The 15,994-nt window shown below is 40.5% G+C and overlaps 1 protein-coding gene across 1 annotated transcript in view; it reads left to right on the plus strand.

Annotated features, from left to right (window-relative positions):
- Positions 1-8,603: 8,603 nt before the first annotated feature.
- Positions 8,604-15,994, plus strand: part of raraa (retinoic acid receptor, alpha a) — a 212,317-nt gene continuing 204,926 nt past the window's right edge. The window contains exon 1 of the mRNA XM_054768623.1: positions 8,604-8,887. The gene's annotated coding sequence lies outside the window, so the exon portion shown is untranslated. The remainder of the gene's footprint in view (positions 8,888-15,994) is intronic.

Consider the following 15,994-nt stretch of genomic DNA (forward strand, 5'->3'; position numbering starts at 1 on the left):
CCTGCTAGGGCCTCTCTTCCTCTGACTGCTCCCATGTTATCCCACTAGTGGCTCTTACATTATGGTTGATACATAGACATAAGCCTACTATACTGAAGTGCCATTTGTAAACTCAGTAGATTTGCATGAACATATTGGCTACCAGAGTTTGGCTACTGTCTCATAAGTAGACTTCTCTCCTTGTTCTTATTTTTGGACTTCAAATTTGTTTGGATTTTGACAAATGTACCGTGGAAGTCGAAATTAATAGAATTTGGAGTTCCGTTTAAACGTCAAACCAACTCAGGGTTTGACAGCCAGTTCATCGTCACCTGTGATGCCATGCAAGATGCTTTTTCTTTGGATTTTGTCTTCTTTGTGACACCAGGTGTCCTTAAAGAGTGCGTAGTTGTACTATTTGGTGTTATTATAGAGGTTATAGTTTAGAGACCAATTAATTCACTTGACATGATTTTCCATGGGATGGTGTAATGGTACTTTCGTGGCAGAGAGCATGGGTTCCATTCCCCACCAGGATTGCGCCAGTAAGGGCATCCGGTGTAATAACTAAGCCAAAATTGACTTGCTGTGGTGATCCCTGACAGAGAAAAGCCAAAAGTGAAAAAATATGATTTTCCATGAGAGAAATGAGTGAGACTTACTTGGAAGTCAACCAGCGTCAAGAAAAGAATTGTTTGATTTTGGAGATTCCACTGTAATTTGTTTCTTTTGTACAGAGTTAATCCTTTGATGCACATTAAACTGAGCTCTTGTGAATTACGCCGAGGTTTCACATGACCTCATCCATTATGGCAGTGCATATTTCTGAAAACGAACCGTAAAAAAGACCACCGGAATCTAAAGATAAAGCAAAAAATGTCCACTTTGAGAAGTTTTCAAATGCTTTCAGAGCGCCATTGGTGTATAATAATTGACTGCGACTTTAATGACTTTGTACCTTATTTAAAGTCCATCCATCCATCTTCTATGCTGCTTATCGTCACTACGGTGGCGGGTATGCTGGAGCCTATCCCAGCTGACTTTGGGCAAGAGGTGAGGTACACCCTGGACTGGTCGCCAGCCAGGGCACATATAGACAAACAACCATTCACACCTATGGAAAATTTGGAGTTGCCAGGTAACCTAACATGCATGTTTTTGGAATGTGGGACGAAACCGGAGTACCCGGAGAAAACCCACGCACAGGGAGAAAATGCAAACTCCACACAGAGATGCCCAAACGGAGATTTGTGCCCAGGTCTTCCCGATCTCCTGACTGTGTGGCCAACATGCTAACCACTCGGCCACTGTGGGGCCCTTGTTTAAAGTCGTTGTCTTTATTTCTATTATCCAGTGTGACGGTTATCATTATAACTGGCTATTAAAATTGTTATATATATATACAGTATATATATATATATATACAGTATATATATATATATATATATATATATATATATATATATATATATATCCAGGTTGGGTGCCATTGTATGTGCTCGTGCTTGAGAAAGCATTCTGCACCAAAGCCCACCTCTTCGAACCATCCTAGTGAAGTCTACAGAGAGCCCACACTCGTCGAACAATTCAGCCTTGCGGTGCAGTTGGCCTTGTGTGTCCTTAGTTGTGGCAAACTTATGTAAAGAGTTGTTGAGTGACTTGAAGGTGAGGAGGTGCCAAGGTTTGGTGGTCAATCACCATCCACAGTGGATTTTCATTCCTCCTGTCTACTGCCGCTGCCTGTTTAAAGCCACACATATTTATTTCAAACTCCCGACAGCCAACTATTCATCACGCTGCAACCCTGCTTTTATTAGTTTGTCATCCAAAGTATAGAGAGCAAAAAAAACAAACTGTCACTGTACTTTGCAGCAAGTTTGAAGGCCGAAATGAAAGATAAAGGGTGTAATAATAACATGAAGATATATGGGCATGTGGCTGAATGTACCACCATTGTCTTGCTACCTGACTCTCAAGTTGGTTCTTATTAAGGCATTAGAGTTTGGGGGACTAAAAAAGAAATGGGGCAAGAGTGCTGAGGAGATGGTATCAGTTGCATGGAAACAGTTAGCAAGGCCCCAAAAGCTACCTTTGAACTACAAAAGGCGTACATTCAAATAACACGCCACCATTAAACACTACACTTGATACCTACCACACACAGGGACAGGCCTCCTAAAACCATCCCCACCTAATATCACCTGCAAGAGAAAAAGCCATTGTAAAGTTTAATTTTCTTCCTTCTCATTTTCCTCTCATTTTTTCCCCTCCTGGCAAAAAAAAGGATGATTTTTCAAACCTCTGACAGCCGAGTCTTTCGCAGGATTTAGTCCATCTGAAAACATGTGGTAAGCCTTGTGGAATGTTTCAAATGATTCCCAGATGTGGGTTGCAGACGGATTTAACCCATTCTTTTCCGGATCAATGGCAAGGAGGAGGAATAGTTTGGAGAAAGTCAGAGCAATATCAAAAACGTTTACGCCCTATTATCTACAAGTTGAGTTACTTTCGGTATGTTGGGGACCGCTGAGCTGTACTTGAATGCAATTTGCTGTAATGTCATCATATGCTAGATTACTCAAGAACGAGTGCAAAAGCATTGCTTTTTTTTCCAGATGACTCAGCAATTGCAGGGTTCCGGCAAAGGACTACAAATCAATTTTATAACGAATAAAGTGACACTTTCCTCACTTTATTGCTTTTCCTCCTGCAAGCAACCGGTAAAATCAGATCTGTCATGTATCCCTTCATTTACTGCAATTCTTGAGATATGTATTATAATCTGCTGATGTTTAAAAAAAGAAGACTCCTTTATGCCTCATTTTCACCATGTTTGCACATTGCATTAAGGTGCAGACTTCAAAGTCGGGTGATGGATTATTGTTGCTGTGGGAACACCCCCAAAGATGGCAATTTGAAGATAGGGTGGGAGGGCAAGAGAGGAGCCAAACTATTAAAACAGGGTGGAGATATGAGTAACAAACTCAAGTGAACCCATCCTCCTCTTTGCTCTTCCCTCCCTCTCTCTCACCAACCCAGCCATCTATGAAGTCCTGCATACCGGCTAGGCTGCCAACCAGCATACTGGAGATGCTGCCAGTAAATTGGACTCCCATTATCTGCAATCATACAGACAGAGAGGTTAAAAGCATTCTACACACCAACACTTGGTAAGATTGTAGTCTGAAGCTGTGCAGCTACAGGGTATGTACTATTTTTTACCGTTGAACCCCTCCAACTGTGAACACCTACAGTAGTACTAGTAGTTTCTGTCAAGCACTTGTTCCAGGGCCAGAAAAGGTGCAGGCGTGTTCCCAAGCTAAACAAGCTAGAAAGCCAGAAAAACTCAATTTGTACTAGGTTGTAGTCATGTACACATACCCTTTCAAGTTGTTATCCTTCCCAGGAATGGTTGATATACTCCCGGCCTTTCTGAAGACATGCTCCTGCCTTATCATGTTATCCTACTTCATTCGATGTCCCACTGCTTACTGACATTTAGGGAAGCTGGTAAGGACACCCACCCACCCCATCGGTGCCACGCTGTGACATGTGGTATGTGGGCTCAATGCTGGGGGTGAGTGAAAGAATTGATCGGACCAGCTAATGTTACAACACTTGTTAGTTCTGGACTTTCACACTGGATACTTAGGCTACTTCAGGACTGGAAGCTCTTAGAAGCAAAGGGGGTCTTGTAAGTAACCTTGTAAAATTATACTCACAGCGGTGACTCTGCGTGAGGGCCAAGAGGGGGGCACCCAACCAGATCTGACTTCCTGTTCCTCGGGACAATCCCATGTTTACATTCATACAGCCTAGTGGGTATAACTGGCAATGTGAATGTGTATACGCCCCACATTTTATTATATCTTTTCAAGGGAAAATACAATAGAGATTCAACTTCAATATAACTTAGAGTAGTCAGTGTACAGCTTGTATAGCAATATAGATTTACTCTTTTATCAGAATTACTCAACACACAGCCGTTATTGTCTAAATAGCTGGTAACACGAGTGAGTATACATCACAGTGGACAAGTCTAAAGTGTCAATTTAATGTGAGCACCATTGCGTTAACCCTCTTGGACATGAAATTCACCACTTCTGCACAGGTTGTTACTGGAATCCTCTTCTACTCTTCGTCATTATTGTGTTGGAAAACTGCCGTGAGACCCAGTTTCCCAAGGGAGTGGATCATGCTCTGCCTCAAAATGTCACATTACATGTTGGAATTCATGTTTACTTCAATGAACCGCGGCTCCACACTGATGCAGCGCTAGCCCATTACGCTACAATTACCATGACCTTGACTGAATGCATGACACAATTATCTTGGTACTCACTTGCGTTGCCAGCTATTTAGACAATAATGGTTGTGTGTTGACTCATTTTCAGTGGATAGTAAATATACAGTATACTGCTCTACAAGCTGCACACGGACTGCTCTAAAGTATATACAAGTTTCACTTCCATAGTATTGTTGCTTGAGAAGATATTGAGGGTTGTGCTCATTTTTGTGAAATGAGGCATTCATTCTCCCGCCCCATGAAACCTGCTGAGCAACAAATGGTCATTCAAAAGTGGACAATTCTGTGGATGTGGACTATGTTGCAATATACTGTAGTTACAATTTATGTTGTTAAGGGGGAAATTACAATTAAATAAGCACATCGGACAGGAAGAGAGAGTACTGTAGTTATATGTAGCCAACCAAAGTGGTTGGTGCACCACATTTTTTTCATATAAAAACATCACTGCAAATTTTTGTTGCGGTCACAAAGATATAATTACGTTAAGCTAACCAGGAACTATCTGAGGTTTCAAATTTGCACCAGTGAACATCATTGGTTTATAACTTTTTCTCCTCAAGTTATGTCATCTTGTCACTCCATGTCTGGGCATATTAGCACATTGCCCTTATATTAAAAATACAAGCACACACGTGCTGCATGCATACACAATCAACGTTACTACATAGAAAATACTGCTGTCAGGCATGTCTGTCACTCTTTGCTGCTCTCTCCAAACAGCACTGGGATCTTTGAAACGTGTCCAAATTGTAATTCTCCGTACTGTTGCCAAATGCAAGGCAAAAAGTGGCTTGCGAGCCATCAAGTCAAGCTTGACAGGTTGAAGATTTGCTGGCATCTCGGAGGGAGACAGTGTGTGTATGTACAAGTAAAGCATTAAATTAAACCAGCTTCACAAAGCTTTTCACTATATGTTAAATGCTGCACGGTGCATGGCAAAATTCACTTGAATGGCTCACAATAGAGTGGAGCTGTTTCAGACTGGGAAGACATTAAGATTCAACCCCAGTAACTTGCAGTGGAAACCTGCAGCTGGATTGAGGAGACCCTGGAGGCCTTAGCCACTACAGTGTATGTGAAGGGATCATGACAGTACAAATCCCCACACTGAATGCTATCACGCTACATGAAAACACGCAGCACATATACAGTATATAGTAGTTATTCTATCTGATGGCAGTGAATCAGACAGGTATTCAAGAATTTAGTTATGATAGCAGCTACTTCCACCACCAGTGCATACTTTTAGCATCCATGGGTTTACTCCTGTGTGCCTGTGTGTTCCATGTCACCTTCCCTCACAGACCCCATCAGCGCTGCATTCCTTACCTACCTGTGATGTGTGACAACTGACACAGCTTAGTGCCACTCACAGCATAAGAAAGCAAGGGAAACATGGAGGGCACTGTCGCCTCTATAGGAGAGGATGAAACCCAACATGGAGGTGAATGATGTTACTTGTGGCCTCATATTATTTATTAATTTACTTTTCTTCTGATTAACATGCTATCAGACCACTCTGATCTCATTGTTGTGCTGCTCACAACCACTTGAGGGCATGTCGGATCTTGGGATTGCTATGACTTGCCATGATGTATCCACCAGCGCTAGAGTTCTCCATCTCTGATGTGTCTAGATGTCTCTAAGTATACTTACAATTTCTAAAGAAATTGCAATCTCTGCATATGTTTTGACGTCTTCTATTTAGTTAGTTACTTAGTTTAGTGTGGTCTTATTAGCTCTGGGTCAAAAACCATTGGCATTAACAGCTGCGGCTGTAGGCAACCACCTGATGCATGGAAATAATCCCACATGATGGCAGTAGATGCATTTGAAGGATCAGGAGTGGTCAAATTCCAGCGGCTTGAATTACCTCTAAATGCATTTTGGTTTAATTGATCGGTTTAATTTGATTAAACATTTTAAAATGTTTGTTACTCTCCTCGGCTGTTGGTGTGAAACTCCACGTTACATTTGCCGTACAGTTATTTAAAATGAGCTCATCAGCGGTATTAATGCTGGCTGAGCAGTTTGCTCATTACCGCTATGACAACATTGGTTCTGTTGTTGTTGTGTTGTGTAATATACAGTGATACCTTGGTTTACGTAGGAGTCTGTTTTTGACAAAACTTATTGCCAAAAATGTGTATTGTTTTTTGTATTGTATTAGTTATTGTATGGCAAAACATTGCATCTAACAACCTAGTCCGTTTGCCCGTGTTGCGTTTTGCGGAATCGAGCGCCCAAACAAAGACTCCCACATGTATTCACTCAGTCGTGTCGTGTTATAATAATAATAGTAATGGTATATACCCTTTGTGAGTCTAACTGTTCTAACAAAACATGTGACCAAACATGCCTATGTGCCTGCACTTAACACCCAGCGGGAAGTCATTGTCTCCCAGCTCCATCGCTCCTCTGTGGCACATTCACCAGTTGACTGTGTAGTTCTTTGTTACACCACAAGTCAAGTTAATTGGATTTAGATGATTTCTTATTCTTACTTATTTCTAAAATTGATTTGGTTTTCTTACGAGTCTGTTTTTAATGGAGCCTTGGAACAGATGAATGACAAAAACCAAGGAACCACTGGACGAATAAGAGAGCTACATTTTCCTTTCCACTTTGTCATGCAGTCTGATTCATTATTAAAATACAACTAAAAAACTGTATACACTGTAATGAGTTTTCAAATTTCGGAAATGACAGCCTCTCCCATTATCGCCTTAGTTCCAATTAACGCCTAATGCTCTACTCTCTAAGGCACATGTACTCACAAATGATTGTGTTGCTTTTTGAATTTTCGAGTAATCTCTCAGTGCAGTCAGTACATTTTCACTGAGTTGCTACCTCACAAAGTAAACACACTTGACATTTCACACATATAAGGTAAACATTACACAACAAAACACATTTATGCCTGTGTTGGTACTGTTATTTAAATAAGACTTGTGCAAGTATATAGTATAAAAAGACAAAGGCTCAAAATCGCACAGCACAATCTGTGATGGTAGGATATTTTAAGCTTTAATGGCGCTCTCAGTGGGACATGGGGGCACAGTCACGCAACGGAGGAGGGACCAGGTTGTTTAACATTTAATGTGAAACATATCCTTAGTCGTATTTGAAAAGCGCCAGATACCCTGCTGCTCCACAAAGATCATTTCTTGGCTTTTGGATCCATGCAGATGAGAAAAAAAGGGGCGGGGGGACTTACCGTAAGAAGGCCTCCCACTGATTTTATTCATTTGGGTTGAAGCCATCAGAACTACCCTATGACTTGTTTCCAACATCTATGTTGTCACTGCAAAACATGTTCAGCTTTCCAACATGCCCCACAGTGTAATGCACACCAAAATAGCTACAGTTACATTTTTGCTTGCAACACTGTAACTTGTTGACTGTAACCTAATTCAACTGTGGTAATATTATGGTATTGACCCAAATATAAGATGGTATTTTTTCCACGAATTACTCTGACACACATAGGAGAGAGGAGCAGAGCAATAGTATGCGTTCTGTAGTATATATTTATAATTTATTTGTGCTCTTTGTTGTAATTGTAACACTGGTCCTTGTCTTAGGTCCATGTAGCATTCACGGCTGAGTGCCCATGGCTACAGCACTTTTTAAAAGTATATTTTAGAAGCTTTTCCTGAAATCTAAACTGGTAAACAGCAGACTATTAAAAGAATTAACATCTTCAACCCAGAAGACGGCGTTTTGTTTTGTAATATTTGAGTTTTGTCATGTGATAAGTCAACTTTTGGTCCAAACCAGGAGGGTTTTTTGGTCTTTCATTTTTTTTTTGCCACAGCAGGTCAATCACGTTTCACTTGGTTTAGTTTTTACACCACATGCCCTTCCTGACACAACCCTTTTACGCTTGAGACCAGTGCATCTGCAATGGCTGGGTGTTGGGAATCGAACCCACACCGTCTACACAAAAGGCAGGATAGTGTAGCAGTACACCACCAGGGCATAAACTGTGCCACTATGCCGAACCACAAGTATGAAGTCAGCATTATCAGACAGCCAATGCATTACAATGACAGTTTTAAGGTAATGGAAGTGAGCAGAATGTGATTAAAGTAAAATTGAAAACATAATTTGAAAAAATAATAATAATTTTGTGTTCAAAAACGTTCTTCTTCAAAGAGTGGTCGTCTTATATTAGGGCCAAAACGTAAATGGAAATTAAGATTTGGTGAACTAAACAGTGCGTGTTTGGGTAAGCAGTAAAGGACGTCCACTCTCTACCACTGGCCTCTGTGAGAGGAAAGAGGCGGGGCTTAACGCCGGGGTTGAGCTTTCAGAGCCGGAGAGCGTCTGCGATGGTTGCCAGCGGGAGAGCCGCGCCAAACTTGCCCGCTCTCTGAACGCTGCTCGCCGGCTCTCACCCTACCCTACCGCGGTACCGGGCTTTGCTGACCGGTTCTCGTTTTACCCTGCGAGGACCGAACCACCGCCGCTTGGAGGATAAGAGGAAAGTTTGAGGAGACGGCGGTGACAACGAGGAGAGAGCTGCGTGACTGAACTTCCACCCAAGCAGACCGAGGGGACCAGGCAAGACTAGGAGGAGGAGCTAACAGGTTTCAGGTAGTAGTGACTTTTGTCAACGTTTGACAACATGCGGCCGTTACTGGGATCTGTATCACCTGGCGGACTCGCGTCATCCGCTACACTTAGTGACAGTGATGTGTCACTTATTATAATGTCTTTTTTTTTTAAAACCTTCACTCACGATGTCGCTTTTTTATTTGATTTAACTAACAATTAGACACATGGCTTAACTGCCAAATAACAAGCACGTTGAAACGATTGTTAGTTTATTGGAACAACTACAACTACTAGCATGAAGCGCTAACGCAACGAAGGCTTGTTCGTGTGCTGTTGCACCGTACAGACACTTACCTTAAAGTTGCACATGGAGATACAACAACCGTTAATTTTAAATATCATTTTTTGAAGGCCCTTGACATTTGCCTCGACAAGAGCTTGTTTGTTTGGCCAAAATGCTGGAATGTGAGGACTAACGTTACAAATCACTTTTAATCGGTGTCTCTTTTTTTATGTGCTGCTGGACACCTATGTGGAAGTTTGCATTAGTTTATAGAGAATTCACATCGTTTTGCCACTGTGAACTGGGGCTGTACGATCCTGGAAAATATATCAACACGATTTTCTTGCTTAGAATTGAGCTACAACTCCCAATGCTCTAATTGCTTGTGGACTTTCTTAATAGAAATGAACTGAAACTGTCCAAATAATCCACAAAATAAAAAAAAAAAACACGGCAGGAGGGTAACTTCTTCGTGGAAATTAATTGAAACTCTCAAAATAATCCACAAAGTCATAACCTATGGTGCAGGGGTACTTTTTTTATATAAATGAATTAGAAAACTCAAATATAATCCACAAAGCCAAAACCCATGGCATTGGGGTACTTTCTCAATTAAAATTAATTGAAAGACTCAAAATAGTCCACAAAGTCAAAACCCAGGACACACTCAACTCGTGTAACTCAAGTTAATTTCCGCATGTTAGTTAATTAATGTGATTGCTTTTGCTGTGAGTTGATGAAAGGTAGCCCACTGCTTTCTATGTTAAGTAAAAAATAATTGTGGTCATTTGGTGTCAGTGTTATCCTTTGAGATTTTGTTCAACATTTTTTTTGTGCAGCCCCTACTCGCAGGGGTAAAGTGAACAAAAAAAGCTCCGAATCCCAATTACAGGCAATTTGTTAACACCCAGAATGAACCCTGCCAATGTGTCAGGATCCTTTCAAATGAAATGTCAGGGCCTGATTTTACCCTGCAGCATCACAAACCTTGCAGTTATCTTGTAAAAATGCTGTCTTGTAAAAACACTTCAGATTGTAGTTTGCAGGGAGTTTATTGGGATTCATTTAAGGCTGTAACAAGCACTTCTGCTGTGTTTACACACATCATCTGCCATTGTTTCATGCATTTTGTATTTGATTTATTGAATTGTTATTTTCATGCAACATGCTAAATGACACCTCAGCCCACTTCCTTTTTGCAAACGTGCCCTTTTTCTCTGACAACCTGTGACATTCAGATACAAGATGTGGTTGACAGCTTGTCATATTTTGGGAAGTTTAGTGTGTTTGAGGGTTTTCCCACTCTGACACCTCAATTGTGGGTGTGATTCATAGTTATGATGTGCCATTGCTGTAACTGTGAAGGCCTGCAGGTTGATACTTTGTGTTAGAGCAGATAAACTAATATCAATTGGAATAACCTATATGTTTATTATTGTGGTTGTGGTTTGCAGTGGTGTAGATCTGCACTGCGTCATACTGAGAGGTGTTTCTAAACATTTCACCCTTTCATATTAGGTGAACAAGCTGTATAAACATCTCTCAGTATGATGCAGTGCAGTTTACACCACTGAATACAGTGGATCTCATTATAAGTCGGGCTGGGCATCGCTGGGAACCAGGACTAACATTGTGATTCTCCCCGGATCGTTCAAATATTTTTATTTCGATCCCTAGTTTCTATGCCCACTTCGCCGAACAGAAGAAATAGCCGTGGAAAACCAAAAAGAAGAAGCCCCAGCGAAGAAGAAGCGACTAAAAAGTTTGGCTTAACTTAATAAAAAAAGAGCGGTTGGCTCAGTGCAACATTTGCAACACAATGATATCATGCATATAAAAAAAATAAGAGTACCTCATCTTTGATGCGCTATGTTGGAGTTCCTCTAAGCCGGGGTCACCAACACGGTGCCGGCGGGCACCAGGTTGCCCCTAAGGACCACATGAGTCGCCCGCCAGCCTGTTTTGAAAATAGCTGAAATCGCGCCACTTACCAGTGAGCTGCATGTAATTTAATTATTTTGGTTGCTATTGTTGTTGGAATCACACTTAGATGTAAACTGGAAATGACACTGTATTTAAAAAATGTTCTATGTAAATGAACTCTGACTTAGTATAGTTCAAAAGTCAGTATTGTGTGCATGACCAAAACGTAGTGTTTGTGGAGCTCATGCAAACACGGTGGAAACAAGCTTGCGGGCACAGCGAAAATGAGGAGATGACTGACCCCCAGAAAAGATGGCAGAAAAAAGAAAGAAAACATCTAATATTCACGATGAATGGGAGGTAGAGTTTTGTTTTATACATTTTTTTTACGTCACAATGTGGAGAGACATTTCACATCGTGTCACACAAGCTACAATGCTACCTATCTACAGGGAAGCGCACTACCAGCAGAAAGGGCCCACGAGTAGGCCTGTCACGATAACACATTTTGCTGGACGATAAGTGTCCTCCAAATTCTTGTCGGTAATCGATATTATTGACAGCATTTTTTCAGATCATTTTTTTCACGAATATGACAAAATAATGAGAGTACATCGTATCAAAACTTTAATTTCTCAAGAGTATTTAACATTGTAATTGGAATGTCAAGAGCTTTTAAATAAATTAAACAAACCAAAAAAAACCTCAATGAAAATAAAATGGACTCTCAGTCTCCTTTAGCAAAAATTGCACTTAAATCAAAATCTCAATAGTAACCAAAAACAACAAAAAAATAGACCCCGTCTCTGTTAAGAAAAAAAACACTCCAATAAAACACACACACACACAGTTATGTATGTGTATTGTGTGTATTATTAAACTAATGTAGGGGGTCATATATTTGAGCTGAACAACATATCTGTGTTGACGGAATAAAATGCAGTGTTTCGGATGTCCTTCAACAATTGCTATTTGTGACATGTACGTTCTCCCTGGCAATTCATACCGTCTGTCAAACATTTCCCAAAATTCAACTGTATTGAAATGTTGCATTTATCTTGCAATGTAGCGAGCGACACTGTCTGTGAGCGCACACCATTTTGCGCTGTTTCATTTTATATTTACTTGGCCGGTCAAACACCTCAGTAAGCGTTGACTGTCGGGACGAAGGCTCTGCTGCACCTCCACACGGGCTGTGGAATTCGACTTAGAAACCATGGCTTTTGTGCCTTTATTCATATTAGCGTTTGCTTGCTAGCTTGCCAACTGCCCCACCTCCAAAAAGAGGCTGAATGAGAGGAGGGTTCACTGTTTCCGTTCATTCCACTATAGAACCAATGCGCACAGACACATGCAGAGTGAACCCTCTGTCACCCAGCCTGTGTGGTACAGAGAAACGCTGAAAACAAACAGGCATATATCAATTTATCAAAGTAACAAAATGATCAACTTTGTTTTGTTTTTAATCGTTTGATTAATCAGTTTATTGATTATCGTGACAGGCCTACCTTCATTCTTTGTGCGTACATTGGGTGTACTTACCCATTATCCAACTATGTTCTGTTGTATTTTATTTGTCAATGCTACGTCTAATCACTACTACACTTATTAATTGTCAGTACTCACCATTATCCAACTATACAGTATTATGCTTATTATTTATTATGATTGTCATATAATACTGTAGTTATGGTGACAAGAACTTTGACTACTATTTTACAACATTATTGCATTACCCTACCATTTTACTACGTATTTTAAACCAGCAAGAGTGCATTTGGAATACAGGAAGTGAACAAATGTATTGCAATAGATGTAAAACGGATGGCGGGTAGGATTAAATAAGCTTTGCTTCTTCCTACTCCTTTTGGACTTGTGGAACTGTGAATTGTAGTACCGGTATATGATTTGTATTCCAATGTGACTTGTCTGCATGTTCAAATAAATTAAACCATAACCAAAGGCAGCTTTGTGCAAACAGCAATCTTTTTTTCACGAGACCGGTTAAAAACAAAAAAAATAGAAGGCCTTTCCAGACGGGGAGGTTGTCAAAGAAGCAATGATGCTCATTGCTAAAACTGTACTTGAAGACGAGAGTGGAACTAATGTAATTTCCAATCTCTCCGGTGTTCGAGCACATCGTGCCGCATCGCATCGAATCGTGTCGTTTTGTTACACAGTATCGAGTCGTTCTGTTTTTAAAATATATTGTTTTTGAATTGTATCGTAACCTGTGTATCTAGATTCAAATCAAATCATCTCTCACAAAAAGATTTACATTCCTTATATTTATATACTGGTTGAAAATAGCCCTGTAAGAAATTCATCGTAAAGTTGATAAAAAGTTAATGCCATTAAACAATTCATTGAGAAATTGAGGCATTTTATACAAAAAGAATGCTGGTTAGCGCCCACATTTAAACCATTCAAACTTTTATGACCCTATCTTTTAGAAGCATCAAAATTGAGAATTGTTAGGAACCGCAAAATGAAACAAGGAATCGGAATTGGAACCGCAATCGTTCAAATTCAAACAATGCTCAAACCTAATTATAATGCAGGTGTACTTAAGGTGAGTGTATTGTTATCACTAATCCACTATTATCACTAATTGGGGGGTATTCTGCAAAGCAAGTTTAGTGGGTTTACAAGCTGTGTTGAGAGGAAAGCCGGACTTGCCTGTTCCGCGAAGGTGGCTTTCTTTTAAAGCAGCTGTATCACCATGGCTAAACTCGTAACCATGGCTAAACTGGACATAACCTGGCTCCGACCAGGTTATGTCCAGGCTTTCAACTTAAAAACGGCTATGAAAGTGCCACTATTTCACTGTTTAACTAATTGGGAGACGCCATCACCGTTTTTTGAGAACCTACAAAGCCCCCGATGAGACATGGGAGAAAAAAAAAGATTGCGCCACTAGCATTACCTGATGATATTATCCATCGATGAGATAGATAGACGAGGGAATATGCTAAATATGCTCACTTTTTGAGCCGAGCATCAGGAATAAATTGCAATATGAAATATGAATTAGGCCAACGCTAGCAGCTGCATATGTCACAGCAGTCCTTGTTGAGTACTCAGCCTGTTTGGTCTTTTCATATTACAATATTTGCTGGAGGAATTAGCACTCTGAGGCATCAATCAACTACAATAAAACACTTAAAAAGGAAAAAGTTTTCACAAAGCAAAGTAGCTACAATGTCAACACTGCCACCTAGTGGTCATTACAAGGTACAGCATGTCTTCGGTATACAGATGCAACTCAGTCCACCTAGTACTTATTTCCATCCATCCATTTTCTATACCGCTTCTCCTCATTAGCATCGCGGGGGCATGCTGGAGCCTATCCCAGCTGACTTCGGGCGAGAGGCGAGGTACACCCTGGACTGGTCGTCAGCCAATGGCAGGGCACATATAGACAAACAACCATTCACACTCACATTCATACCTATGGACAATTTAGAGTCTCCAATTAACCTAACATGCATGTTTTTGGAATGTGGGAGGAAACCGGAGTACCCGGAGAAAACCCACACACACACGGGGAGAACATGCAAACTAGACCACCGTGCGGCCCCTGTTGCAATACCCTTTAGCTTTATTTGGGAAATTTAGGTTTTGTTGAGTTGCATCTTGAGCAGAAAGCCTGGGTTGATTGAGACGCTTTCGGTCAATTAAAAAAAAAAAAAAAAAAATTGTCAGTCAGTCTTTTTTTTTATTTGTTTTTTAATTTTTAGTTAGGGCAGTCAAACAAACAGTACAGGAATAAAATGCGGAATTTTTACAAGGACAACATTGTAGTTTTATTTAAAACACAGCTGCCCTGGGGTAGTCTGATGGAAAAGTGGCTGCCAATTTGCATCTGCGGCCTCTCCGACCACCACCAAATATTCATTCACATTCATACACTGGTGTGGGCAACACTAGAGGCATGGGGGTTGAAGTGTCTTGCCCAGGGACACAATGACAGTGACTAGGTGGAGGGAGCAAGGACCAAACTGCCACCCTTCCGATTTGTGGACAACCTGCTCTACCACCCTAATATAGTTGTGATATACTGTATCGAGAAAAAGTTTGTATTTTAAAAGAATAAAGTCTTAATATCATGGCAATTTTTAAAATCATTTTATCAGAATAAAGTTGTAATCATAAAATGTAGTCGTAATATTATGAGAAAAATACCGCAGAATTATGAATTTAGTTTAGTTTTTATGAGTCTTGACATTTTGAGAAAATGTTAGCATGTATAGTAGTAATATATTTAGAAAAAAATCATAATAGCAAAATATATTATACATACAGATTATATATCTAAAAATGTTCTGAGAATAAAGTCAAAATATTACAGCTGTTAACACCTGCTAGTGGATGAGGACTGAAAGTGATTTTGTCAAGTTCCACTTCGGTACAAGTTTCCACACCGACACCATCATCAGTATGAGCAGCTTAATGTGATTGTGCAAAGGCTTGTGTCTTTCTGAGAAGTAAGTACATGTACTGAAGTCCCCACTTTGTTTGCATTATAAACATCCGTTTAGGAATTTTACCTGATTAATTTATAGCACTTCTCCAGTGAGAGACAGTGGTTGCTGGTGTGTTTGTTGATGTGGGACATTGCTTTATTTTTCTGGGCCTCTCTGTCATGCAGCAACGGGAGGTTGTTCCTCTCTGGGTGCCAGCTATGAGCATCGCACGCCTTGGTTATCACATTCAACTAAATGTGTCATCAGAGTGGCAGCTATGTCACGCCTAGCAGCGCCCACTCATGTCTTCCTGCTGCCTTGCCATGTTGCTCTGTGTTTGCCACTGGACACTCCTTTTTTAAACACACAAGAAGTGAGTCAGTAACTATCTGTTTTCTTTTCACCATATGTATCTTTTCCCCTCATCTCTCTTGGCACAAATCTCACCGATGAAAGGCGATGACATTCTGGGAC

This window comes from Dunckerocampus dactyliophorus, chromosome 2 (genome assembly GCF_027744805.1).
Source record: "Dunckerocampus dactyliophorus isolate RoL2022-P2 chromosome 2, RoL_Ddac_1.1, whole genome shotgun sequence".
Taxonomy (NCBI): Eukaryota; Metazoa; Chordata; class Actinopteri; order Syngnathiformes; family Syngnathidae; genus Dunckerocampus; species Dunckerocampus dactyliophorus.